General features: G+C 42.5%; 1 protein-coding gene across 2 annotated transcripts in view; it reads right to left on the minus strand.

Annotated features, from left to right (window-relative positions):
• The window catches only part of MAN1C1 (mannosidase alpha class 1C member 1), a 139,550-nt gene that overhangs the window by 100,727 nt on the left and 13,898 nt on the right, over positions 1–24,925 (minus strand). The gene's annotated exons all lie outside the window — the stretch shown is intronic.

Genomic DNA, 24,925 nt, shown 5'->3' on the forward strand with positions numbered 1-24,925 from the left:
TCCCAGCAGTTTTCCCCTTGTCCCACTCCTTCCCCAGGGAAAAAACTGCTCTTCAGCTCTAAATTGGAACAAACGTCAATCTGGAAAGAACCCCAAGTTGCTGTTTGCTCCAACTGAGCGCCAAAGAGTGGTTTTCCCTGGGGCAAAGCAGCAGGACAAGAGTAAGTGTGGTTACACTCTGACTGGCAGCAGCTATCCAAACTTATAGACAAGGATCTCCCAGCCCTACCAGCAGATGCCTTGGACTGAACTTGGGAACCTTTTGCCTGCAAGGCAGATGTTCTACCACTAAGCTATGGCCCTTCTCCAATTTGGTTGCCATTTACGCAGTTCTTACATAACTGCAAGCAAGTGAAACTACCTATCACTACAATGCTACACGATGGCTTTAGAGAGGCTGTTTCCAAACTAATCCATCTCAATGCTTCAAAGAGTTGTTGGGTTGCCACCTTAAAGGCTGTGAGAATAATATGGCTGAGAGATAAGCAGCAAGCATAGGAACAGGGAAGCCCCTTACTCTTCAAATGTAGTTCTAAAGACTGTAGTTTTAAAAAGAAGATGTGCGGTCACTTGTCATTCCACAGGAAACTGCAGATAATATAATTTGTTTTATGAAACTAAGCAATTTAGACAAGTTACAGTATTTAATTTATTTAATTAAACAACTCAAAAGAGGTAACATTCATTTTAACTGTATCAGGGGAGAAGGGAGAGGAAGCTAGAATAGAATAGAATAATAGAATAGAATAGAATAGAATAGAATAGAATAGAATAGAATAGAATAGAATAGAACAGAGTAATAATTTATTGGCCAAGTACTAATATACAGTACTTGGAATTTTGTTTCGGCTACATTGCAATGTAAAAGTACTTTATACAAAGTGTGCAGAACACTATTTCAAGATCACCAGCAGAGTGACTTCAGAACAGGTTGAGGTGGTTGTTGGTGCCTCTGGCGCCAACTGAATGGCACTAGTTGATAATGCTTGACTTTCGAACCTGCTATGAAACTGATTCAGGTCGTTTGCCATTTTTTTGACTCTCTGGAGCAGAAGAAGATGTTCTCTTATATTCAGTAATGTTCTGTAAATTCTTCCAAAAAGCAGCCGAGTCCCTGTTGAGAATTGACTCTGAATCATAGGTTCGTTTTGCCTGCTGGTGTTTCAAATCTAAGGTGGTCTTTGATAACTGCACATCCATCATAAATTGAGAATGTGTCAGTTGTTTGGGATTTGAAATTCTTAATGTTCTCTTTGGCCTACCTTAGCAGGCCTTTGACAGAAGTTCCCCATCAAGAAATTCTGATTTATCCCAATCATTCAAGAAGGAATAAATGATGTGTTAAGTCAGAGCATTGCAGCTATAGACGATACAGGGTTAGAGTCAGCATGACATCATCTGCTTGGACCATCACCTTGTATTCATTATCTTCTGTCTTAATACCTTACATCACCTCATTAGCCCTGTTTGGAACCATTAGTGTGTGCAAATGCAAGGTCAATGAGAAGGTGAGGCAAAGGGCAGCCCTCATGCATACTTCACTGCAAAGCAAAGGTCTTTAAGACAAATCCAATGGCCATTACACTTAAGCTTGCAAGAAGTATAAAAATTTCTTTGAATGCACTTAACCTCTCAGGCAAACTGAATCATGCAGGAGCAAAATATGATTATTAAAGTATTAAAATGTTTCTCTCTCTGGAGTAAAGGTTAACACCGTTAAAGGAATACTAATGCCTCCTCAGCATCAAGCATCAAGACAACTACTGGATCTTCCTAGGTAGGCTTGTGATATCAGCATAGGATCCATTTAAACTTTAAAGCATATCCTGGAAGTCCTTTCTTCCGGATTAAATGGGAACTAGCTAGGACGCAGGTGGCGCTGGGACGCAAGTGGCGTTGGGATGCAGGTGGCGCTGTGGGTTAAACCACAGAGCTTCGGGCTTGCCGATCAGAAGGTCGGCAGTTCGAATCCCCACGAACTGTAAGTTGGTAAAGGTGCTAGGAATTGTAACCACTGTACGTGAGGGGGAAACTAGAGTTCCCAGTCATGTGCATCGCTTTAAATGTTTGCTGTGGATCTGCCCAAACCTATCTGCTCAGGATGAAAGGGATCAGGTGGCACATTTTGCAAACTGGAAACTGAAGCAGAATTCAAGATGAACACGTTTCATTTCATTTAGAGTTGACGCTATTCCAAGATTTTAAGCCCTGGCTGATTCTTAGGAAGCTTGATTCCAAGCATGAAGCACTTTGTGCCAAAATCTGGTGCTACAAGATAGGAATGCCAAGAATCTGCCGCATATGCAATCCTGGGTGGTGGAAACAGTATGTCTGGCTTCAAAAGAGCAGATTACTTCCAAAAGATAGCTTTATAAATATTTGAAAATAATTTGGAATCCTTGTGTTTTTTGACTTCACATTTGTCTGCTGGGATACCTGACACCAGGACTCATATGCCTTTGCAGTTTCTATGAATTCATGTGTAGAATTCCTCCCTTTTAAAAGACATGCTTCCGTAATGTTAATTCTGCTGTTAGAAGAAGAGGCAGAAGGAAACAAATCACCCGGACATGTGGAAACTGTGAATTAACTTTAGAAATTGTACCTGCAGAGGTCTGGGCCTTGCCCAAACCATGGTTTGTTGTTACAAGAACTACCCCTAGTAAGCCTTGGGCACATATCATTCCTTTGCTCTTTATGTAAACCATATTTTTCCATCAAAAAAGGATAAAATTATGGCTTGAGATCCTAGTTTGATCAAAAAGTACTTTTTGCCATCTTTGGATGAAAGAACAAATTATGGTTTTCTGCAAATTGGAACCCAGAGACTTCCAATGTTTGCTACTCACATAGAGAAGGCAAAACACCAAAGCCTGTGGATCACTGCAGCTAGTTCACAACCCAGTTTAGATTGCACAATAATAAGAATTAAGCCAATGTGTCTCTTCCCTGGCTCATGGACTAAACACGTCTGTTATTTTATTCTGTTCATTTTAGACTTATTTTCTTTTTTTGAGTACAAATCAAGTTTCTATACCTTGTGGATCCGGAGAAAAGTATCACTGAAAATAAAGAATGAGACTTTGAGAAGAACCCAACCCCCCAACCTCCCACCCAAATCATGATGGCAGCTATCACAGTTGATAGACTCATTGGGGTGAACAATACCAAAGTATTTCATCAGTTGAGACAATCTTCTACTTGAAAAAGCTTCCACTGGGGAAAGAGGGCATTTCTCGGCCTGCCAGGAGGTGTTTCCTGACAGCGAAAGTTCAATAAAGGGACAAAATCACAGATACATGGGTTACGTGAGCAAGTACGCTGTGGACATGAAATCCTCATACTATGAAAATGACAAATATTAGAGGCTGCTTTGCTTCTCTTCCTCTTCCTCTTTCCTTTCCTTTTTATTTTTTATTTTTTGCAATATTCCCCAAGGATGCTGAATTGCCACATCGATTTTCAGGCCCAACTGCACAAAAGGCATTAGAGGAGAAATGATACCATGCCCAGTTAGCCTTGCTCTGGTTTTCATCAGGCTCAAGCAAATATTAGGCAATGAACAAAATGTGCTAAATACATTTGGGGGAAATTCAGGGCAGCCTGCTCAAAACCATTCCAATAATAAAGTGTGATGTCCTATTTCAAGTGAGAAGAGGGAAAATGCCATTCATCAAAAAGGGGATGATCAGGCCAGTCATACTTAGCCAGCCGCTTGCAATATATTTCAAAATTATTGTTAGATTAAACCTCAAAACAATTGTGACAAGCGCAAATTCTTACTCCCAATTTGCAAACGATGAAAACACTACCGGTAGTGAGCAAGAGAGCTGAGTTACCCAAGGTCAGATATGCTAACCGAAGCACACGTAGGAACAGTGCCCTGGAGACCCTCTGCCTCACCAAATTCCCCCCCCCCCAATGAAAACTGAAAAGAGAAAATCTTTCAAAACACAGTTTAGCTTAACTCCTAATTAAATGTCTAACCCAGCTGTACAGAGCTATGTGAAATATTTTTAAAGCCTTAAAAACAGGGGCTATATTAAGCAATAATCCCAGAGGTACCGAATTTGGGAAACATCACAACAGAACTGGTTGACTTTGCAAGTTGTTGCTTTCTAATGAGGCAGCAGAATGCAAGTGAGTGGCAATGGCTTTGGAGGGTGAAACAGCACAAGGTTAGGGGGCTAACTGTGGAGTGAATGGCTGCAAAAGGCAGGGAGGAAATGCTATTTTGGGTCCCTTCACCTCTCTTAATTAGATCTTACAGGCAATTCTATTAGTGGTTGAAGGTTTTTGACATCCCTGGGGCTGCAGAAGGAAAAAGAGGCCCCTTGTTTGCCCCAATCCCCTTTATCTAATCCTGCGAATCATATTCTAGAGTGCAAAGCAAAGCGGGGTAGGATATTTCTAAACACCACAACTCAAGGAACAAAGCAAATTAACTTATAATTATTACTATTATTATTTATTTATACTCCGCCCATCTGGTTGGGTTTCCCCAGCCACTCTGGGCGGCTTCCAACCGAATATTAAAAACAATACAGCATCAAACATTAAAAACTTCCCTAAACAGGGCCGCCTTCAGTTGTCTTTTAAAAGTAAAATAGTTACTTATTGCCTTGACATCTGCTGGGAGGGCGTTCCACAGTGCAGGTGCCACTACCAAGAAGGCCCTCTGCCTGGTTCCCTTTAACCTCCCTTCTCACAGTGAGGGAACCGCCAGAAGGTCCTCAGAGCTGCAACTCAGTGTCCGGGCTGGACGATGGGGTTAGAGACGCTCCTTCGGGTATACTGGACCGAGGCCGTTTAGGGCTTTAAAGGTCAGCACCAACACTTTGAATCGTGCTCGGAAATGTACTGGGAGCCAATGAAGATCTTTCAGGACCTGTGTTATATGGTCTCGGCAGCCACTCTCAGTCACCAGTCTAGCTGCCGCATTCCGGATTAACTGCAGTTTCCGAGTCACCTTCAAAGGTAGCATCACGTAGAGTGCATTGCAGTAGTCCAAGCGGGAGATAACCAGAGCATGCACCACTCTGGCAAGACAGTCTGTGGGCAGGTAGGGTCTCAGCCTGCATACCAGATGGAACTGGTAGACAGCTGCCCTGGACACAGAATTAACCTGTGCCCCCATGGACAGCTGTGAGTCCAAAATGACTCCCAGGCTGCGCACCTAGTCCTTCAGGGGCACAGTTACCCCATTCAGGATCAGGGAGTCCTCCACACCTGCCCGCCCCCTGTCCCCCAAGTCCTTCTGTCTTGTCAGGATTCAACCTCAATCCATTAGCCACCATCCATCCTCCAACCATTTCCAAAAACTCACAAAGAACCTTAACCGCCTTCACTGGTTCTGATTTAAGAGAGGCAGAGCTGGGTATCATCCACATATTGATGAACACCCAACCAAAAACCCCTGATGATCTCTCCCAGCGGCTTCATATAGATGTTAAAAAGCATGGGGGAAAGGACGGAACCCTGAGGTATCCCACAAGTGAGAGCCCAGGGGTCTGAACACTCATCCCCCACCACCACTTTCTGGACACGGCCCAGGAGAAAGGAGCGGAACCACTGTATAACAGTAACACTTGCCCGTTTTACTTTTTTATTCCACTCTGGGTGGTAGTCAGGACATTGGTTTTCAATGAATAGTGCTCCTCGAGGAACAATTTCTGTGTTGACTTGCAAACACCATCCCATCTACCAATGAACTTTGAGAATTAGGGGGCAAGTTGTAGGGCAAAGTCGCTGTCCGCCCTGTTAAGTGTAGGTAACCACAGGGAACACTGACACCAAGTTTTTTGGGGAACCTCCATCACTATGGAATTCCAGATAACCTTCTCAAGAACCTCAGGATTCCTCGGAACACAGTGTGGAGGTTCAGATGTAACAACAAACCACAGTCTGAATGAGCCTTGTATTTTATATACTCCCAAATTCCAGCTTTCAGTCTCATTTGAAATTTTGCTACTAAGCAAAGTTTGTCATTCCATTTAATTTGGCCCCTAGATTAACCATTAACATGCAAGGTTTTTTTTTCTATGTAAGTAGCAGCTCAAGTGGCACTGAGAACTTGGGAGAGGACCTTGGGAGATTGAGTTTGTCTTTCTTTCTAGTGGCCATGGTCTCAAAGTTTTTCACTTCACCTCCAAGGCTGTTCAGGCTTCTCTGTGGCTTGATGATGATGATGTTGATAAAATAAATAAATTTATATCCACCCTTCCTCCCATTCACATAATAAAGGTGCATCACATTCACATAACAAATGTTAACTGCATTCACACTTTTAATAGCCTTACTTATCTGGCCCTATGTTTTGCCTGCTAATCAGGATTGCAAACCTTAGTTTGAAGTGTAATTGCAGTCATGCTTCGTGGGCAAAATTTGGTTTGCCACTAAATCAGAAGGGAGAATGGAAATTATTATTGTGAAGATTTTGTCTGCCATTGGTCCAACAATATCTGAGAGGGCTGGCCACAGGTTCCCCATCTCAGCTAAAGCTAAGTGCACAACAGCAGCACTCCATAAAACTGAAACACAAAAACAATATATTCATATTGAAAGTAAAATCCAGAATATAATGAAAACCTGCTATTAAAAAGACTGAGGTGCCACAAAAAGATCCCAATGGAAGCATTTAATTTTAAACTTAAATCAGCTATAACAAAACCAAGGAAAAGAGCAAACAAAACTGTGAGACAATGTCAAAGCTCCAAAACTGTCAGGCAAGATCCAGGGAAAAAATATATTTACTTCCCCCTGAAAAGAATAGTGTGTGCCAACCTGACCTCAAAAGCCATCATCCTGATGCTCACACTAAAATATTAAATAGCTTCCTCTAAACAACAGGCAAACAACGAATTGTGACTTATCTTTTAAAAAACAATTTGCTTTGTATTTTTAATCTTGTCCAGCCTGGTGAGACACCTTTGAAGTGAGGTGTGCCTAAGGGACAAAAGGGCGTGTGAGCACAGAGCTTGCTGACATAACACTACATCATAGTTCGCTATTACATCTGAACCAGCCAGGTTTGAAAACCACCCTAGGTCTGGTGCAGACACAAATCGCTTCCAGTCTTTCCTCTTCTCAACAGTAATCATGGTGTCTACTCTGAAGGTGTGCCAATGCTAACAAGTACTTGGGCACATTCCTTTCACATTCTGGTTAAAACTAGCCGTCACAAACCATTGGTGCAAACGCAGGTAATACAGCACTATGGCTAATGCTGACAAGGGAGGAGAGAGGTAAGTTGGGCACGATCCTGTGGCTCACCTTCGGTCATGGTTCAGGCATCAGTATTGTTCTGTACTACACCCAGTCTAGAGGAAGCAATTGTTTTCAACTTGCTAATGCTACACCCTGCCATTCAAGAAGCAATCAGCTCAGCTATTTTGCAGGATCAAACCTACCTGTACCTTCTGCCATACTTTTCTGACCCCCTCCTCAAAAAGAGAGACCAAAAGATTTCCTGGCAGTGAATACTGAATGGGTGAAAGAATACAGCTTGTGTACTAAATGAATGGAAGAACTAAATACTATTATAATCAAGGATAAAGTAATCATCAAAGGGATGAGTAAGCAGCTCTCTGGTCAACAATTTTTTTCTATGGGCTACAGAAGAACCACAATTTAAATTTCCATGCTATCAAAATCCAGCTATCCATCATGATACTTGTAACTCAGCTGTTTAAAAACTTTTAAAAAGATTTCTTATTGCAGTAAATGACCAGAAGGTGGACTGGACATTTTGGGAATGTGATGGTTTCTATCAGATCATTCTTTAGGCTATACAGTATGTGTTTTCAGGACTAAGTTGTAATGAATTTGTTCTTCTCTTTATTAAAAGACTCAACTGTTTCATTTCAATCTCCTAACCACAGACTGGGAATCTTCCATGTTCCTCTCTCAACTCTTGTGTGCACATTTCCCTTCCATGGTTATTTGAAGTCATGATATAGCATTACAGGTATATCAGCACTAATCATGGACTGCTCTTGCAACCAGAATCTGTAACCTAGATTTGACATGGTTCTGCAAATCTGGTTAAAGAAAATCATAGAAAGAGGGGAGAACCTTGCAATTCAGTACAAATAAAAGCATTGTTTTAGATCAGGGGTGTCAAACTCAAATTCATTGGGGGCCGCATCAGCAGTTTGGTCACCCTCAAAGGGCCGGCTGTATCTGTAGGACTATGTGTCCACTCTTTATTATCATAAATTATTGTCACTGCATTCAATTATTACTGTTTTATGTAATAATGTAAGTAATAACTAGCTCTGAAAGCAGAAACATAGTCAGAATAATGGCAAGTAGATATTCAAATATACAATTATTTTACAATTTATGTATTTATGTATTGAAAAGATCTATTAGAAATACAGATAATAGCAACAATAAAAATACCACAGCGCTAGCCCTTTCCTCAAAACACAGTCAGTTCCCATCTGCCAGCAGGGAGGGAGCCCATCTAGCTTCCCTAGGCAGGGAGTTCAAAATTCTCTGGGAGGACTAGAGACCTTTTTAAAAAAATGAAAGCTCAGCGTCTGGGGTTGGGGAAGAGGATGGGTTGGGGCAGCCATGGAAAGAGGCTCCTCTTCATGGGGGTCTGTCTGTGGCTGCTCAAGAGGAAGGCTTGGAGAGAGGGGATGTATTTGGACAGCAGGTTTCAGAGCTCCAGCAGGTGCCCCCAGCAAAAGGGTTGCCCTTTGGCTTGATGGGGAGGGCTTTGTCTTGCAGGGGATGAAAGACCCACAAGGTGTGCGCGCGCGCGCGCGCACACACACACACACACACAGTTGCATCGGTCATCTAACCCAACCCCCTGCAATGCAGGAATCCTGGCAGCTTTTCCCTGGCAGCAACTCCAGGCAGGGCTGAAAGCTGGAGAGCTGTTGCTGCCAACCAGTGTTGGCTGCACTGAGGGAGATGGACTGTCCCAGGATCTGGCAGGCTCCTCTGTGCCTCATCTTTGGGAACAGACATGGCATGTCCTCTCTGGCCAGCTGACACCTAGAGCCTGCCTATGGCGCTCTGGATCGCCTCCCTGGGCTCCCAGCCAGGTAGGGGCTGAAGGGCTCCTTGGGGGGCTGAAGAGCTGAAGCAGGAGCCTTGGGGGTCCTGTTAGGGGCTGGGGTGGTGGGGCAAGTGTTTCCTTGCAAAGGTGGCCCTTCAAAGGTGCAGGGGAGAGGAGGGGCTGAGAGGGAAAGAGAGAGAGTGAGAGGGGGGGAGGGAGGGAGGGAGGGAGGGGGTGAGAGGGAAATAGCAAGCGAGAGGGAGGGAGGGAGGGAGGGAACTGTTAGCCAGCGGGGAAAGCGAACGGCAGGCACGCCCGATCAACTGCACAGGCACTTCACAGAAATTACTCGGAAGTCGCCCTCCTCCTGCACGTGCTTGCTTGTCCTGAGGACATGGGGCTTCCTGAGCGTTGTCCCTGCACAAGTTGGCAGCGCCGAGCTCTGCCGCGGGACAAATAAAGGGGGTGAGAGGCTGTGCCTTCTCTGTCCTGAGCCCCAAAGCCAACCGCGAGGACCTCGCCCGCCCTTTCCTGCTTCCTTCTTGAGGCAAACAGTTCCAGTTCCTCTCTCTGCCCTTCCCTTAGTGCCGCCGCCGCCCCGCACTCCGAGCGGCTTCCTCATGGCACTCACCTCCCGCTGCCTCAGAGCAAGGCTCAGAGCCGGGCGCACTTGCTAACGGCAGATTAGCAGTGCCACTAGCCAATGGGGCCTCGGATTCAACTTTGTGTCCCGCCCTTTCCTCCGGAAGCGGCGCCCAGGCTGCCCATGTGACCGCGCAGGCGAGCGGCCGCCCAGCGGCGAGCGGCGGGCCACAGCACGAGGTCTGGCGGGCTGGATTAGGCCCCCGGGCCTTGTCTCTGACACCCGTGTTTTAGATTAATAACCCATTCTGTACTTCCATAAAGCACATGAAGGATATTAGTGGGACAGAAATGGAAAAACTGAAATGGATTGCTGGTATATACAAGAACACACTTCCTAAAAGGAAAAGAAGGCACTTGTCTCTCATTTCAGTATTCTGTTCTAGAACAACTAATGGGCCTATCCAATCACTGAGCACTATGGTAGACTGTTTTATCTGCTACTCACCCATTAAGCACTTAATATCTCTTCTCATTTTCTTCCCTTTGACAGCCTCTGAGATGAACTACTATTCTTGTGTTGTTATTCACAGAAGCTGAGGTAGCAACTGCTTAAGGCTGTTAGTAAATACATAACCGAGCTAGGGTTTGAACCCAGGCCAAGACTGTCACTATCTACCAAACCACCCTGGTTCTCAATGCTTGCATAATTTAAGATAAATAATCCCTTACGGGAGGGAAATGTATACAGCAGGCGTGCACAGGAAGGGTAATACAAAGTTAAAGCTCTGCTTAATGTAAACCAAATACTCACTGGGAGTTATGAAAATATGGTGCTACGGTAGCTTAGATTGTGGTGAATAACAACACTGAGATGGATGCAGCTTCCTGGAGTGGTGAGAAAGTGAAAAATAAGGAAGAGAAATTTCCTCCTGCATTTGCAGAACACCATTAAGTTTATACTCCCAAACTTTTAATAAAAACCCTAGTTTTCCAAAGCTATCTGACATGACCGCAAGAAACCTTTAAATCATCCACCCGCCCCCACAAGCAGATCCATATGCAGATGAGATCAATGAACGTTGAATTAAGTCCTGTTTTTATTTTTTGAGTCTGTGAAGCCACAAAATGATTAACATTATGATCAGCAGGACAGACAGGGGGGCCAAAGAAGAGAAATACCATACAGCAGAGGTAACTAGCATGGTGCCCTCCAGATGTTTTCTGGACTGCTACACCCATCAACCCTAGTCAGCAAGGCCAAGGGCCTGGGATTATAGGAGTTGTAATTCAGGAACATGGAAAAGTTTCAGAAAACGGCAACCAAAATGATCAATGGGATGGAGCAGCTCCCTAATGAAAAAAGGGTGCAGCATTTGGGACTGTTTGGTTCTGAGAAATGATCAGTAAGAGGTTACATGATATAAGTTTATAATATAATGCATCACATACAGAATGTGCCCTGCCTCTTAACACTAGAACTCATAGACATCCAATGAAGCTGAACGTCAGAAGATTCGGGACAGAAGAAAGTACTTCTTCATGCAGTGCATAGTTAAACTATGGAACTCACTCCTACCACAGCCAGTGATGGCCACCAATTTCAATGGCTTTAAAAGAGAATTAGAAAAACTTATTTCCTGAACATAAATTCAATTCTCCACATCGTTTTTGCAATTATTATTGTAAGTCCTCAAGAAAATTCATAAACATTTTAGTGCACATTTCTGTAGGAATTTTTTTCTGAGAAAAAGCATTTCCTCCAATACAATGAACTGGAGTATGTATTCACCAAGATATGCATTTATTATCATGTATCCTAGTATATGCATTTTTGTACACAGTACTTGGCTGAAAAACTACACAGCAAAATTCAGAAAAGTACGAATTCCATATGATAGCTCTGTTTTGATTTGTGTATTGTTTCAAAAACTGCAGATTGGGTACTGTAGGTTCACTGTTCAGTTCTCATTTAATCTAATTTCTCTTTCTTCCCTACTCCTGAATCTCACCCTTTGTTCCTTAGACATGTTGGAAAAACTGAGTGGGGGAGTAACTATTCTCTCCCTTTCTTTTAGTTTCCTGTGTCCTTTTTCAATCCTCCATTCTTGGCATTAATACAAAAATAATCTCCCAATGCAGTTCTCTCATGAGTTTTATGTCTCCAGCAGAAGCTGAATCGGAAATTCCTTTTACCTCTAGATGTCTCGTCCCAAGAAATACCTGGAGGCTGCCTTGAGGGCTCTGACATGGCAGGTCACTCTTTTCAGAGTTTCTGTGAAGCTCCTAATTAGAAAAAAACAGGCAAGTTCTCTCTTGCTGAGAATCTCAGCGTGCCTAGCACAAAATACCGCAGAGACCCTTGTTCCCAACTTGGTGCCAGAGAACAAGAAGTTAGAGAAAGATGGTATATTTTTCCAGCAAGACTTGGTGTCAGAACACACAAGTCACACACAGATCTTCAGACATGCCAAGGGCTAAGAAAAATGCTCTGCAGAAAAATATCCAAAGCACAGGTTCCAAAGCACAGGTGCAGCCACACTAAAGGATCAACTCCTCACATATCTGATAAGTGGTGAAGGTAAATAACGGGTGGCTGCAGGTGGGAAGTTTTCTTCCTCTGCTCACCACTCCTCTCTCACATACTTCCTGTTCCTCTGCATGTTTCCAACATGTGAGGAGGGCACTGAAAAAAAGTGGCAGTAGAAAGGTTTGGCCAGTCCTCTCCACCTCTGCTTCTTGGATGTGCAGAAGTGACTTAGGACTTCCAAAAGCAGGCTCTCCACCTGTTTGGTTCTTAGAAATGAGCAACGACACAGAAACTGTTACGATGGATGTCAATCTGGTATTATTTAACCTCCTCTCCAGCCACCTATGCCCATCACACACCAGTACAGCACCGCCAGGAAGAGCCCAACAATCGCCACTGACCATCTTAGAAGGAACATCAAAAATGTACCCAAGTCTAGGAGGACTAGGATTGAGAAGGAACACAGCTTTGTTCTTCAAATGTGGGTCATTGCCAAAGACATGTAAAGCGCTTCCTACTTTTTGGGTGTTCAGCAGCTAAGCTGCATTTGAAGACTAGAGTCTGCTGTTCTTATGTGCTGCCCCGTGGTAAAGGATGCTTTGCTTAGGGGTGGAAGCAGAGGAGGACTTTCAACTCCTAACAACACCTGCTGCAATGAAAAAGGTCTTTCTCACCTGCCTGAAGTTCAGCAAGGAGGGTCCTGTCTAATCTCAGTTGGGAGGGAGTTCCACAGGTTTGGGCCCACAACACAAAATGCAGGCATACAGCTCATACAAACAGCCTGTCCAATTTACTATGGTTTCTTTCCAAGCACCTGGCTTGTTTATCTGCACCATTTGTTCAGCACTTAATTTTCTTTAACCACCCACTTTTCCTGGTTCATTTAAGAGTGAAGCCCGCTCCAGTGAGCAGGGGAGGTGCCCTCAAGATTGACACATGATTACGCAAATCCAGTTTATCCTGTAAGCTAGAAAAACAGGATGCTCCCACCCCAGGTCTGTTGATCTTTTAGGGGCTTTCTTTCACCACATCACAAATCTCCCTATTTGGAAAACTGGCAAATGTGCTGCTCTTAATTACTCTTCTTTATTATTTCCAAGGGAAACCAAACAGAGAATAAACAGATGCCTGCCCTGCAACAGACTGAAAATGGCATTAACGGCTAATAAATTATTAGACACTTGCACCACCACAAAGATTATTACGTTTTGATGTCCATTTCAGTAAAGCGTAATTGTTCTACTCAGAACTAAGGCCAGGTCTTTAAAGAGAGCAATGACAGAGGAGTGTTATGGATCCAGATTGAGAGTGCAGTATGCAGTGGTGAATCCTTTTCCTTGCACGCATAGATACATACACATACACACTTGTATTTGTATCAAATAATGGGGGTTTGGGAAGGTGTAATGGTGTGCTAATCTCAATTTTTGCTATGGTTTATTTATTTATTTAATTAATTTATTGCATTTATATTGGCATAATTCCTGCATAATTCCTGGGACTACAACAAATAAGGCGCTGGCAAACATCTGGTAGGTATTTCATCACTATATAAGCTGTTTAAAACTGTTTTAAATATTGTGTTTTAATGATGTAACCCGCCTTGGGCTGTTATGGTGAAGGGCAGGTAATAAATAAACAAATCATTCTTTTTTCTTTGTTTTTGTTCCGAACTAGGTAAAATATAAATAAATAAATTCTGCCAAGAACAGTTATTAACTTTTAGGGGGTCATGGACCCCTTTGAGAATCTGATGAAAGCTTTGGACACCCTCCCTAGAAAAATGCACATCAACATGTACACCCAACATTTTACATACAATTTTCACCTGGTTCACAGATCCCTAAGACTGTCTTGGGCCCAGTCTTGTTCAACATCTTTATCAATGACTTGGATGATGGGCTTGAGGGCATCCTGAGCAAGTTTGCAGATGACACCAAATTGGGAGGGGTGGCTAACACCCCAGAGGACAGGATCACACTTCAGAATGACCTTAACAGATTAGACAACTGGGCCAAAGCAAACAAGATGAATTTTAACAAGGAGAAATGTAAAGTACTACACTTGGGCAAAAAAATGAAAGGCACAAATACAGGATGGGAGACACCTGGCTTGAGAGCAGTACATGTGAAAAGGATCTAAGAGTCTTGGTAGACCACAAACTTGACATGAGTCAGCAGTGTGATGCAGCAGCTAAAAAAGCCAATGCAATTCTGGGCTGCATCAATAGGAGTATAGCATCTAGATCAAGGGAAGTAATAGTACCACTGTATTCTGCTCTGGTCAGACCTCACCTGGAGTACTGTGTCCAGTTCTGGGCACCACAGTTCAAGAAGGATACTGATAAGCTGGAACGTGTCCAGAAGAGGGCAACCAAAATGGTCAAAGGCCTGGAAACGATGCCTTATGAGGAACGGCTTAGGGAGCTGGGTATGTTTAGCCTGGAGAAGAGAAGGTTAAGGGGTGATATGATAACCATGTTCAAATATATAAAAGGATGTCATATAGAGGAGGGAGAAATGTTGTTTTCTGCTGCTCCAGAGAAGCGGACACGGAGCAATGGATTCAAACTACAAGAAAGAAAATTCCACCTAAACATTAGGAAGAACTTCCTGACAGTAAGAGCTGTTCGGCAGTGGAATTTGCTGCCAAGGAGTGTGGTGGAGTCTCCTTCTTTGGAGGTCTTTAAGCAGAGGCTTGACAGCCATCTGTCAGGAATGCTTTGATGGTGTTTCCTGCTTGGCAGGGGGTTGGACTGGATGGCCCTTGGGGTCTCTTCCAACTCTATGATTCTATTATTCTATGATTCTATGATTCTAATACCCAGCCATGGATCCCTTCATAGACCAGGAGGGGTTACGAACCCCTCCTCTAGAAGATCTCTGCCTGGCAAGGAAGGCCTCTAGCTACACCAAATATCCTATATACTAATAGTAATCTCATTATCCATGTGTGGATCCTCATGTACTGGTAGTCCAAATGGCACCATCCACAAGAGGGAGGCACCAACAAGCTTGTGAAAATCCAAAGATCTGTAAAAGTACGTTTTTGAAAAAGACTGGGGTGGTGGTAAAATACCGTAGCAAACAAGCACAACTCAATAAGGCCTGGACATGCTCAGTGGACAGAGAATGACAGACAGATGAGAGAAAGTGTGGTGGCAGGATTGAGTGGGATAGAGTAGCCTTGAAAAGGGTATACTGGAACCCTGAACAGAAACGTTCCGCATTGCAGCATTTTACTCAAGGACCCTCTTATGGAATCCTTATAAGCTCTCAGTAAATTAGCTTACATTAGCCTAACAGTATGAACTGTAATTGTTTAATTTCCACAGTCCTTCACACATATGCACATACCACTGTGTAAGACTGGTGAGCTGCATTTAACTTGCTGGGTCATGAGCTGCAAGCACTTTCTTTGAAACTCTGAGACCTTTGGGGACAAGGATCCATCTCTCTTTCAGTTGTACCACTGAATATTCATGAAACCTGCCCCAGGGTAGAGAAGTTGTAAATCTGCATTAATAAATGCTGGCAATTCAAATGGCATTCTCTGCTCTGATGCCAGAAGTTTAATCTATTAGCTGGACTTGCTTAGACAGACGCCACCAGGGTGAAGTATGAAGTCTTATAACAACAGCGCTTAGTTACTTTTAACCAGGAAGCTCATCTCTTCAATGCAAGCAAAAGCCTTTTAATACAGGCATAATAAAACCACTTCGTTTTTAAAGACACTAACACCAAGAAAGAGAGCACTGGCCTTGCAGTCTTCAGAAGAATGAGCATGTTATCAGTAAAATCAGAAAACGTCAACAGGAAATATTATCTAGAAGTGTTAAAAAGCTGAGACCCTCTGCAAAAACATCAAACTCCAGGTGTTTCCATCTGAGGTTAAAACTACCGGTATGTTCTGTTTCCTAACTTCAGTTTCTCTTCATCACTCCTCCCATTTCTTTCTCCACCTTCTGACTACATGAATACCCAAGAGAGTTACTACCTATGCCTAATTATCACCTCTTCCTAGTGAAACTAATGGCTAATGGTAATACCTCCACTCACTTCAATCCTGTTTGTTGACTTGGAGGAAGTTAAGCACACACACACACACACACACACACACCAGCTCTGGATAATTAGAGGCTGAGGTAATTATTTAATATAAGCATACGGTGATCTGAAAGAAAACCAATATGCTCATGCATGAAGTTGGGGCCAGGATACCCTGGTATTTCTCTGGCCCTAGTTTCACAGACTCAGGTAATCACACAGGGATTGTCTTTTAGGTAGAAAGGTGCTGTAATCAACCATGTACTCTTGATGGTTCACTAGTACAAAGAAGCCAGTGGTTATAGCACTCAACGTCTTCCCTTATTTGGAAGCAAGTGTAAAAGTTACCTCAAACTCTTCTGATCAAATCTGACTTATGGTATTTGTGACCAAAGGTATGTATGCTTCCCCAGTTTTTCTGACTGATTGGCAAAAAATAAGCAATCAACAGGGATACAAGGCTGTGGTGTTTATTCCAGTTGTACAGCCCACCTGTCCTTAATTCTTCAGCATAAGCATAATAAATATGTGTGCTTTGCTTTCATATCTCTGTTATTACAGGTGGATTCAATCATGCACAGCACAATCATCTAAATATAGTTCCAATGTTCCACTGAGCTCACTCACATGACCAAGAAACAGAAGCCAAAAGGTGGAGCTATGAAACTGAAAGGACGAGCCAAGCAGGCAGAAGCAGCCTTGGTTCTCAGTGGTTCAGATTAAGTTCTCTAACACCAACAAAATAAAGTGGAAGCAATATGGAACATTGATGAGAACAAATAAACCCAATAAGACACAGTCCTGATGTGCATCCTTACTTTCTCCCATAGCATCCTTACTTTCTCCCATATAAGCATATGACTGCCATCAGTTCATATGCAGAAAAAATAGCCTTAAACATAGGTACAGTAAGGTGACAGCAGTGGTAAAAAAAGAGAAAGTCTCCAAGATATACACAATGTATTTTGTCCCATATTTCAGACGCAGGAAAACTTTTTTTTACCTAGTCAGCCATATCCTTATCTCTCCAAGATTCCCATGTGCCAACTTTTTATTCTTTTTAAATTTATTATTTTTATTCACTCTCAAACAACACTTTTACATAACAAAAAGGAGAGCCACTGCATTGCAACAAAAAGAAATTCATACATAACATCAATCCATCCGTATACACATGCCTGCCTTCCAACAATAATGGCAAAAGTTAAAGGTTATTGCTGTAGCCCCCAAATTCTGTCTTGGTCAGGCCACACCTGGAGTGTTGTGCCCAGTTCTAGGCACAATTTAAGAAGGATATTGACAAGCTGGAATGTGTGCAGAGGAGGACAACCAAGATGATAAAGGGTCTGCAACCAAGTCTTATGAAGAACAGTTGAGGGAATTGGGTACATTTAGCCTGATAAAGAGGAGAGTGAGAGGAGGTATGTTAGCCATCTTAAAATATGTGAACAGTTGTCACATGAAGAATAGAAAAGCTTGTTTTCTCCTGCTCTGGAGCCTAGGACCTGAACCAGTGGATTCAAGTTACAAGAAAGGAGATTCTGACTAAACATCAGGAAGAACTTTCTGGCAGTAAGAGCTGTTTGAGAGTGGAACAGACTTCCACGAAAGGTGGTGGACTCTCCTTCCTTGGAGGTTTTAAGCAGAGGTTGAGTGGCCATCCATCGTATATGATCTAGTTGATATTCCTGCATTGCAGGGGCTTGTACTAAATGACTCTTGGGTCTATTCCAACCCTACAATTCTATGATTCAACCAACTATGCTAAGTGGTGAAGCTCAGGCACATTGCTCAACTCCAATTCATGCAAATAAACCAGTGTACACAGACTGAATATCAGAGAACTCCTTGTCCTGCTGCCACGTGTGAAAAGCTACCCACTCATATGCTGCCAATGTTAACAAATCTTCCAGCCACTGTACAGTGTGGAGTGAGAGATAATACTCTTTCCAATATTACAGCACCAGTCACTTTGCCACCATCAGCGACCACAACATCCAATTTTGTTGTTCTTCAAGTGAGGTCCCATTACACTGGAATGTAGTTCGACTGTACATTAGCATCCACTAACATCAAAGATTTGGATCTTGTTGGAAGCACCCAACAAGTAGCCAGACTAACCATATATGACGTCACTGATAAAACAGGTATGCATGGTTGCCCGAATTGGTCTCACAGGCAGAATGGGAAGGCCTGGTGGGTTGAATTAGTCCTGCAGGCTGAAAGTTTCCCAACCCTAGCTTATGCGCTCTCACATGAAGTGCTGGCAAAGCCTATTGCACATACACAAAAACACATGCAAGCATAGGCCAAACTAGATGTTTACCTGGTAAATGTGTGGTACCAAACCCATGTTTGCAAAAATAATGTGGGTTAATATGGAAGGCAACTTGCATGAGAGAGACAGCAGAGAGGAGTGATGGCAAGACTCCTAATCCCTCCCATACCTTCTAATCCTTTCCTGCAAATGCCTCCACCTATACCCTTATTAATACAACAGAGAAACAACAGGTTGGGAATGAAAATTCTCTCTTAAGTGCTAGTTTTGGCCCACACACTGGACTAGGAATTTGGCTTATCTTGCATATTTGCTTAGTGACCTAACACAGACAATTGCCTGCAGAGCTTCCAAACCATAGACCAACCTTCACCAATTTGATGTCCTCCAGATGGTCCCCAGGATGACCATGGGAGGTGTAGTGCAAAACACCTAGAGGGTACCAGGTTGGAGAAAGGCTGCTGCAGATTACAACAGCAACAGAAGCTTTGTGGATAGGCAGCAACCACCAATGCATCTAAATGTTATACATCAAAGGGACTTTTTCAAGTCTGAAAAGTAAGTCTTTCCTGAGCATGCATAATACTAAGAACCAATTTGATTTGAAGAGATAACTATCAGCCTCAACCATGAAAGATGTAAGAAGAGCTGAAAAGTCTGATGCAACAGGACAGCTGCTTCCCAGTGCAGTCAAACAGGAAATCCCCATGTAGACGTGGCCTGTATTCATAGCTGCCAAGTTATCCCTTTTTAAAAGGGATTTCCCCTTATGCTGAATAGGCTTCCTCGCGAGAAAAGGGAAAACTTGGCAGCTATGCCTGTATTGTTTTGCAATCCTCCTTCATTCTCCAAAAAAAAAAAGTTAAGTCTATGACACAGAGCCCTACTGATGAATTAAATAATTTTTGGTTGATAAGCCATCCGCCTTTAAAAGTCACTGATCAATCAATCAAGTTGAACTTAAATGTTTATATTAACAAAACCTCAGTATAAATGCATTTTTGAGACACGGAAGGAAAAGGACAGTTAACATTTCAAATTTAATAAATGAAACCTACCACTCAGTTAGTAGGAAAGGCCAACTTTAATATTTGCTTTTTCATTGCATATTCCAGCAATTCACCAGAATCAAAATAGCCTTGAAAAAACGAAAAAGGGTAACCTTAACTCAGAAACTGAGAGGAAAGAGATCTACTGGTGGCTGATAGCTATGTGTAACATCCATGCTAAGAGGCAAAGCTACCTCTGAATAGGGGCAAGCAGGAGAGCAGTAGTACCTTTGTAAGCTTGTGGGCTGACTGGTCACTGTTAGGAACAGTATGTTGGACTAGACAGACCTTTGGTCAGATCCAGCAATGAGCAATTAAATTTGGTCACCCATGAATAACACCTCATCTGCACTATGACTTCAAACAATCATGGCTTCCCACAAAGAATCATGGGAACTGTTAAGTCTGTTAAGGATGCTTAAAATTGTTAGAAGACCCCTGTTTCCCTCACAAAGCTACAATTCCCAGAGTGTCTTAACAATCAATCCCTCTTCCCAGAGAACCCTGAGAGCTGTAGCTCTGTGAGGGGTCTCCTTTTAAAAGTCCCCAGGATTCATTGGGGGGAAGGCATAACTGTTTATAGAGTGGTATGGTTGTACCTTAAATGCATAGTGCAGATGGAGCCTAAGTTAACTAAAGATTTATCTACTAGATGAAACACACATGTGTTTATTTTCTTTCAAATATTATTACCTCACCTCTGACCTTTCCATAACTTGAGGGAACTTAGAACAGTTTTTTAATAAAACTCCTGAGAGAAGTGGTGGAAAGGGTTAGGTTCAGAGGGCTGCTACTACTTAAGGTATTCTACCTTCCCTTCTCTACTTATTTGGGGCAATGCTTTAAGTTCCCATGCATTCTTTAAAAAAAAAGGGTTAGGTTCAGAGGGCTGCTACTACTTAAGGTATTCTACCTTCCCTTCTCTACTTATTTGGGGCAATGCTTTAAGTTCCCATGCATTCTTTAAAAAAAACCTAATTAAACAGTTGAGCAGCTTCTCTCTGTTTGGAACAGGCCAAGGGCTGCCCCAGAATTGCACTGAATCATGGTCTCTGCTTACGTACAGTCTGGAAAGAGCCATATCCCCAGTTGCTTGACAACTGAATGGCTTACTACACTGCCCCACAGAAGTTGATTACAAATCATTTTTAAAAGCTTAAAAAAGGAAGCATCCTCCACACCCAGTTTTATAGCTTGAGAACAAATACTAAAATGAGAAGCAGAATTCCCCAATTCGTTTAGTCATGTCCAACTCTTCGTGACCCCATGGACCAGAGCACGCCAGGCACTCCTGTCTTGCACTGCCTCCCGCAGTTTGGTCAGGCTCGTGTTGGTAGCTTTGACAACACTGTACAACCATCTCGTTCTCTGTCGTCCCCTTCTCCTTGTGCCCTCCATCTTTCCCAACATCAGGGTCTTTCCCCAAAAGACTAAAATATCCTTAAACTGGCAATGCTGATACGGTGGCAGTATCTCATGTGCCTAAGGGGGTTAAAAGGACTTCCTCTGTTTGTGCTCTTTCATCAATAAAGCAAATATGCATACATTTTAGGCAACCAACCATGCCGATGAACAGTAAATACATTTTAACTCCATTACTCATATGCTCCTACCCCCCACCGCACCGCACCCCAAAAAGAGATTTTGCAATGTTAGACAGGATAGTGGTAAAACTGTGTTGGTATGAATGCACCCAAGATAGATGAAATACAGAAATCTATCATAGGCTGGGAGAGTAGAAAGAACTAGAGACTTATCTGCAATACAACCGTTTTTCACTCAGCTTGCAGAGAACAGCGGAAGACAGCATGTATTAGATTTCTATAAAATGTATCTGACTTGCAAACATATTAAATACCTTTTCCCGCTCTAGAAATGAAAGGTGACATGATCACAGTAGAGCAGAGAGAAATTGTGCCTATGGTCTACCATTTCAGTATTCACTTCGGCAAAGATCATTCAAGCAGGTTATAGTTCTAATTTACACTTCTATCAGAGAATTGCCAGCCTGAACTAGGAACCTCACAGCCTGAAGCAGCCTGGGCCCAACTCTAAGGGACCATGACCACCTAGGCCAGAATACCCATTGTCCTCAGAGGCTTCCTCACACACCTAACAGGACAGGGCATGCACAATATCAGTTTCCAAAACTAGCTGGCAATATTTATTTATTTTACTTCAGGCTTTCTTAAACACCTTTCACCATAAGATCCCAGGAAAGTTGTTTGTTCACTATGTGTTTTGAACCTCTCTCTAGGTATCATAACCTAAGTTTGCATGATGGCTCCTGAGATCAAGGGGGATCTTTTCACCTATGTCTAGATACAAGTGGATGCCATTGTGAATTGATGATCGGCTAAACCTTTCAAAACTGCATTGGTTTTTTGTTTGTTTCTTAGCATTCCTCAGCAATTCTGGATATGAGGTTGCTATTACAATTATAAAAACAGATAAAAGTGTTACAGAGAGGAAACATGGGAAAACGTGCCAAATGGAGCAGAACACTAGGTATAAATTTAGCAAAAGACATGGCTCCCACAAAACAAAATACATTAACTGTAAAAGGCTGGGGTAAAGAGTTCATCTTCGGCATATGGCAAAAACCTGTACAGTACTGTACAATGAATATGTTAAACATACTTCTGTGGAGTTTCACACTTTATGTATTAATTATCCCAACTGGCCAGGCCAGGAATAAATACTAGGAGCCTACGTAGCTTTCTGACTTTGCTTGGTTAACAAAGAAGTACCTTCTGGTTGCTTTGGCCCCCAGGCCCAGGCCTGTGATTTGCATAAAACCTGGCCTCAACAACTTGATCTTCTTACAAGGGCACCAAACCAAAAAAACCTCAGCCATCATAAAAGCCTGATGGTTTAATATCGGCATCCAGCTCCAGTTGCTGCTAACACTATTCACTTGTTGAAAACAAGGGTCAACTCACCCTGTTCATCTTCTATGGGAGAACCACATCTAAAGAGTTTGGATTTCCATGTCTGTAGATTCCAAGGTATAACAGCAGCACCCTACAGTTTTCCAACAATTTAGAGAAGCACCATGGATGCAATCCAGGCAATGCCCCTCTTACACCTCTGATTTAAAGATGAAGTAAATGCACATTACTTTCAGGAATAGATCAGTTCCCTCCAGGAAACTGTTACTGTTGTGTGGTTCATTTGCACAATGTCACTGACAGTAAGCAGCAGTCTCTACTAGTGCAGCTTCAGTTGTATGAAATAAGTAGTCGCTGAACACCTAAAGATTGAGAGGGGAAGAAGCTAACAAGCTCTGCACCCTGTTTTACAAGGCAAAGGAAAAGAAACTCAAAATACTGAATATTATGCCAGATCTGTTTTAAATTCCAATCAGCAGGTTAGTATTACAAATCTTACTAGAAGCCAAGTTTAGAGTCCAATCAATGCTGCTCCTTCTACCATGAGGTGCTCAAATATCATATACAGCAGCCACCTTTGACTTCTTTAACATAACTGGTGAGAAACCGCTTAAGGCATCTAACTCAATAAAGATACGTTTTCCAACCATTTGGCTACTACATCCCAATGGAATGCAAAACATGTAATCCCAAATCCCACTGGATAGAATGCCTCTCTCCCAATACCAAATTGAGGAGCTGAAGACCATGGAATACATTAATTGTACACCCAGAAAGCGTAAACTGTTTTAGCTGCAACACATTGTTGGGTATACAATCAGTGGAAAACCTGGATTTGACTCTGTATAATGCGTGAAATCGCTCCCCGAAAGATAGCTGAGCTTTCTACTTTTTCTTGGAATAGATAGCAGCTTGGCTTCAAAATTACAACTTCCCATGTTCAAGGTTAAATGAAAACCTCTAATACAAGAGAGATTTACAATGAGTACAGTAGAGAAAAAGGATTAAAACAAAGAAGGAGAGAAGGCCAAGAGGGCATCAGTATACTCCAAGTCGATTTCTAGAACCAATACTAAGCAACAAACAGTTGATATGTACCAATTCTGTGCAATCTTAAAATGAATGATGTGTAATAGCCCTGAGAAAATGTGGTACTCAAAATATATTTACCATCGCTTCAAAGTTCTACTCAAGCTAGAATGCCATTTACCGGTAGGTTGAAAATATGACTTGCCTTGTCAATTGTCAGCTCTCCAAGTTTCATATATTTGAAGTACATCCAGCTTATAGAGGAAAGCATTACTTCAGAGGAAAATCATTTAAGTACATTCACATCTACTGGCTATGCAGGCAGAAAACCAAAATGCCTGTAGGCTTCTGGCCCTAGCAAAGACTCACGAAACGCTCAAGAGGTGAGCCACAATGCAGCTGTATATCCCTATAAGAACCATCTCCATTAAGCTCCTCGAGTCAAAACATAGTCCATTACAATTCTATAAGAATTCACATGTTAAGTGCCATAACCATATTGTCCGAACTGTGACTTCCCCCTCTCAATTTACAGTAAGGGTCTTTTTCATGGATTTTTCAGCCTTGCGAGGAGTAGTGGAAGCCACACAGGTAGAATCCCTATGTAAGAAAAAAACCCAGGAAATAAGGCTGTCAATAGGATAGATGAAGAGCTACATAGGTAGGAGAACAAATAAATGTCTTAAGTATAAAAGCATGCTCTAAAAGCCTGGATACAGAGATGTCCTAGTAAGAGGAAAGGCCTCTTCAGGTCTAAAAGTGAGTTATGAGGAAACTTTTCTTACAAGGAGTGGATAATATAGACATGGAATTTTTTAAGTGTTTTGAGTGCTCAAGCATCCCAAATGTATTACTTCAGAAATCTTTACAATTATCCTGTAAGGTAGGTCAGAATCGTTATTCCCCTATTGCAAGTGGTTATAGGTTCTTCTACAATTCATTTAGAAGTTTAGCTCACCTTCTAACAACTATGTATGCTCTTACCTAGTATTCAGTTGTTATTAGTTCTCCCAACATGCAGTGTAGCCAGTTTTAGAAGCTACTACACCTCACCCTATCTACCAGTCTTAACTGCCAGGGGCCAGGGGCCAGATGCTGGAAGAACAAAGGAAATCAGCATGGTCAGACCCATCTGCCTCCCTGATCTTCTCCATCCCCTTCAGCTTGTTTAACACCTTGGTCTGCTGGGTAAAATGAGGTCAATCTGGTTTCCCACCTCTCCGAAGCTCAGCAAACCTCCTCAATCAAACATAAAAGCTCTGTCTTAAATGATAGGTGTTCAACCACAAATTGCCCCCAGGTCCTAGATATTCGGGGAGTAGTTGGGTTGAAGACATTCAGACTGGAATCTGGATCTCTGAAGGCACTCAAAAGCAAAAAGAAGCAGGCCACACTGTTGCAGGAGGTGGGGAGAAACTATGCATACCAGTAGCAAAACGCTAGGAGGACTTTCAAAATATATGTTTACACCAACAATGCCTCCCCTGCATTGCTTGATTTATTACTG

This window comes from Zootoca vivipara, chromosome 6 (assembly GCF_963506605.1).
Source record: "Zootoca vivipara chromosome 6, rZooViv1.1, whole genome shotgun sequence".
NCBI lineage: Eukaryota > Metazoa > Chordata > Lepidosauria > Squamata > Lacertidae > Zootoca > Zootoca vivipara.